Source organism: Acyrthosiphon pisum, chromosome A2 (assembly GCF_005508785.2).
Source record: "Acyrthosiphon pisum isolate AL4f chromosome A2, pea_aphid_22Mar2018_4r6ur, whole genome shotgun sequence".
Lineage (NCBI taxonomy): Eukaryota > Metazoa > Arthropoda > Insecta > Hemiptera > Aphididae > Acyrthosiphon > Acyrthosiphon pisum.
The window spans coordinates 69,832,135-69,837,515 of NC_042495.1; positions in this window are offsets into that span (position 1 = coordinate 69,832,135).

The window sequence follows — 5,381 nt, forward strand, 5'->3', positions numbered from 1 at the left end:
CTACATGTTAAATCGAGTGAATATCCAATGTTGTAAAAATATGAACTTCAGACTCTCGTAAAAATTGAATTTGACTTTTTTGTAGACATTTTTTTTTTGATAAAGGTAGACAAACTTATGAAGAATCGTGTATTATACATTTTCGTCATTTTTGCGTATTTTGAAAAAATTTGAACTTTCAATGCTTATAAAAAAATTGTGACTATTGATTTTTAATATTTTTCAAATACTACCTATTGTTAAAATTATTAGGAGCCTTTATTAAATTGTCAAGCATTTTTACCCAACAAATAAAATTTTATTGACATTCATGGAAAAAAAACTAAAAAAATTTGAAACTGAAAATGTCGTTAACAATTTAAAACAATATTGTATAGAAAATTCTGTGGTATTAAATAGTGTGTTTCCTAATTGATAGCATTGTTATCTTGTGCATGACTAGTGACATTGTGACAACAATCAAATTTGTGAACATCAACAACAAAAACAGTTATTACTTATTATTCAGTTTCTGTTAAGCTACAATAAAATATTTATTATTAATAATATTTTGCTATACTTGCTAAGAGAATAAAATACGAAAAACTTATGAGGATAACGATCTAGATTCTAGAACAACTAGTTACTCATTACTCGTCAGCACACGGCATAGGAATTTGCCGATTTCCTGATGGCCACAGTGGCGTAATTACAGGGGGGAATTTGGATGTCGTACCCCTCCCCCTATGACTTTTTTTTAAACGGGCGAAGCATATATTTATGCTCCTACTTATTTATTTATATAGTTATTATTATTTATAATATGTATAATATTGTACCAACTGATATATTATAGTATAGGTATTTTATAGAAACAACAAATAATAACCCAAATCCCCTTTGTTAGTTGTAACTAAGATAATAATATTACTTGGTAATAAACACTAATAAATTGCAATATTGAACAAATATTATATTGATATAATACAGTTTAGTTAGATTTTTGGGAATTTTCTTTCATGAACCTATAATAGGAAATAGGTAATATTAGGTATACCGTATATTTCAACGAATTAAGCACAATGGCGCAATCAGAATTTGTCGGCCAGACTTAGTTCCAAGGTTATAATATTTTTAAGTTCATGATTGTGTATATTATTCCACGAATCTGAAGTAGAAAATGCAGTTTAGCTCTAAAGTGATTTTTAGAATTTTTTTTTCGGATATTTATGTATTTAAACGAGTTAAATACAATGGTGTAATCAGAAATTTGTCGGTCGGACTTAAAGATCCAGGGTTATAACCTTTTGAAGTTTGCAATTTTGAGTATTTTACGTCTACACAGATGATTCCATATTTCCATGAATCTACTCGAAAAAGTACATACAACTTTATTAAATAGTACCTATGTAACTAATTATTTATTTTAAATTTTAATGTATGAATGCATTTATACATGTACCTACTTATATTAAACAAATTAAAGATCAGAAATGTTGGACTGAGAGGTTTATACTTTAGTCTTTAGGATATAAATAAAAATATTATTTTTTTGGTGTGCGTGTGGGGGGGGGGGGTTATGTTTCAATCTCCCCCCTCAACAAACATGACCAAATTACTCCACTGATGGCCCAACCAGTTCCTGGCACAAACGATACGACTCGTGGTGCGAAGTCGCCTGCGTTGATGCCGACGTGGAAAGCGATACCAGTGATTGGTGACATAATTCGTGAAAACCACGTGAAAGACGGTGGCGCATTTCTATATTTTACTATTATCAGTTATATCACTTTCGCAAAATTAATTTCGCTGCTCTGACCTAGATATACGAATGGTGGATGTATGTACATAGCTATTAGGTATACGCTGTGTAGGTACTACCTAGCATTAAGCATATTATATGTATATATGCTTATATTGTGGTTACGGAGTTTTGACCGGTTTTCGTCCGCTGCCCGGTGCGTTCTTATTTGGAGTATAGGTTACGTAATATTGCTATAAAGTTCAAGGTAACTACAATGTATATAGGTGAATTATAGGACCTTTTATTCTAAATATTATTATCCTTGTTGAAAACTGTGACCATTTCTATTCACAATTGTGTGAACTCTGAACGTTTAATAAACGATTACTCCAAATTCCAAAGTCCAATGCAAACGTCATAATATCATGACAACAATATTGAAAATATTATAATTTATAATCATCAATTTGTACTTTTCTTAAAACGACTGTACGTTATTTTTAAACATATCAATATAATAATATGGCAACCAAGGCCGTACCTGAGGGTTTACAGTGGCGGTTATACATGCTGTTCAAGGGGGGGGGGCGAAAATAAAACCAACCCTCCCACACCCCATAGCATTTTTATATATAACTATATATAATATAAAGTATATACATATAATATAAAATATACACAAGGTATTATAGGTATAAAATATAAATGTATAATAATATTTATATATTAATAATATTAAGTTATTAACACACTTTAACTTAATGTTTAAACAATAAAGATATGAATTTATTATATGAATGAAGCGTGCCTGACCGAGACATAGAGTTGATAATATACAATACTATGATAATATATTATCCGTGATTAAAACGAAAAAATATTTTGCTATCAAATCATAAAATTCAAAAATTTGTAGATTGATGTTGTGGGTCAATGATATACTAAATTTAAAAAAAAAAACCAAATCCCATGGGGGCGGTCCACCTTTCGCCCCCCCCTTATAACTGCCACTGGGGGTTTTAGGATTAACCCTCCCTCCCAAAATTTTGTACTGAGTAATACAAAATGAAATGAAACTGAATAGTACTATATTTTTACCTAACCTACAAAGATAAAATATTATAATAAAAAATATAAATAATAATGTATTTAATATTAATTGTAAAAGTGTGATAACATAACATTATTTAGGCACATTATTATTTTACAATTGGAGTTATGTTATCTTATAATTAGGGAACGGATTTATATGTAATAAAAATACAAAAATATGTACATATATATGGAAGTAAAATTTATAAAATATGTGCTAAAAACATCCAAATATGTGGGAAAAATGTTCACAGTTAAGTAGTATTGAATTAGTAGGCTCATCGCATAATTTGCCTATAACTAAATTCCCAATGTACCTCCCCTCTACGTCTGTCGTTTCATCGATGGACACCCAAATGGGCCCATCTTGAATCTCACCTCGAATTGAAGAAAGTTTTTCAAGATAAATATTTCGAATATAGTTTTTTCGCAATGTGCTTTCATCTGGAATATTTTGACCGGTATATTTTTCCAAAAACATTTTGAAATCAGGATTTTGTAATTTAAATAATGGTATATCTGAACGAATTAGTGCAAGACAAAGTTCAGTATAAAAAACGGACTTACTATTACTAGATGTAGGTGTTGACGAGTAAAAGCTGTGTTTAAATTTTTCTTTACGTTGTATGCAGTATGCTTTCTTTATGTTTTCGTGTTGCAATGTGTTGTATAATTAAGGACCGCTGAGCTGTTGATACTGGTTTTTCACACGCGACACACAGTAGAACTTGACCATCAAATGTCTCGTTTGGAAATTCATTAACGTACTGACAAACTTTGGACGAAATAGTTTTACTAATTTTTGGCATTTTTGAAATTTGTGTAGGTACGTACTACGTACGATTACGATTACAGCCAAACACTAACTATAAAAACCTACTGCTGTCGCCTGTCAACCCGTCTGCTATCGATTGTCAATCGTATATAAATGTATACTATATTAAGATATCTATTATATCTATATGAAAATTATAAGATAACGACTATAAAAACTACTAAATATTTGCTCCACGTGGATCGTCAAAGTTCATAATGGCTGTTTTTAATGGCTTGAAAACGTATGAACGATGAAATGATAAAATATGTTTAAAAATATTTACAAATTAGTGAAATATGTAAAAATATGTAATTATACCAAAATATGTAAAAATATGTAAAATAAAAGTAGCATCATTTTAATAGGAATCGATTCTTAAATATCTTGTTTTAATAAAAATATGCATTTACATATAAATCCGTTCCCTACTTATAATATAATATATAAGTGGCTTGTTGTGGCGCAGAGCATGTACTCAATTGCGAAAACGCACTGAGTGTACGTAACGGCCGGCGTTGCTAGTTCCCGGATGGGTGACCATCCGGGATTTTCAGCAATGAATACTTGCCACACATACAAAAAAAAACGTGTTTTCAACCGTTCCTCTCCCTACTAATAACCCAAAAACAATCTGCAAACAAAACAAAACCAACTATGTTGCCGGGCTCAAGCTCAATAAAAAAAAATATATACATGTATATTATATATATATACATAACATTGGTAGATATTTCATAGTTTCATATTAACATTCATTTTTTTTAAGGTTAATTAAATTAAAATTCTAAATAGTGTACCCCAGACGGAATTTTGTAATGATAATATTATAATAGTATTATAATAACGTTATACTAATATTATTCGTTATTATAATGTTATAATAATATTATTAAACAAAAAATTGCTGTCTGGGACAATGTACTATATATTATAGTGGAGTGTATTCAATGACCTAGAAATCTTTAAATGTATCTGTATGTATGCACTTGTGCAATACAAAAAAAACTTGTTTTGAATAATATGCACTTTTAATTTTAATAACAAGGAAATTTGATCAAAATATTTTATAAAATAAAAACTATAAACAGAATTTTTTTTTTGAAAAAAACAGGTGAGTAATTCAATAGTTAAAAAAAATATTTAATAATATTAGTATAAACACTATAGGAATGTACGATGAAACAAATTAAAACTAATAGGTATTTAATCAAAGTTTTAACATAATATACTAAGTAGTTATATTACATACATACCTACCTGTATAAGGAACTGACATTTTATAGTTTGTTGATTAATGTATGCCGTAAGACATAAAAAAATACGTTTTATTGAATATCAGGAAAACAATTTAATTAACTCTGTTCCTATCTATAGCTTTGTTCATTAGATAATATTATATGAATATTTATTCAATTGACTAGTTTTTTTTTCTGAAGACAGGAATAATAACTAGAATGTTATGTCCGTGTGATTAATTGCAAACATTGTAGTAATATAAAACTAATAACATGTGGTATACCTACTATAATATTCTAATAATCTAATATATAAAATTCTCGTGTCACAGTGTTAGTGGTTGCACTCCTCCGTAAAGGCTTGATCGATTCTTTTGAATTAATTTTGTGTGCATATTTAGTAGATCTGAGAATAGGTTGTAAAGTATTTTTCATTCTCCTACCACCCATCCGGGAATTTGGGATTTACGGTGGAAATTTTTGGTTATAAATGGTTGCTATTTGTTATATAGGA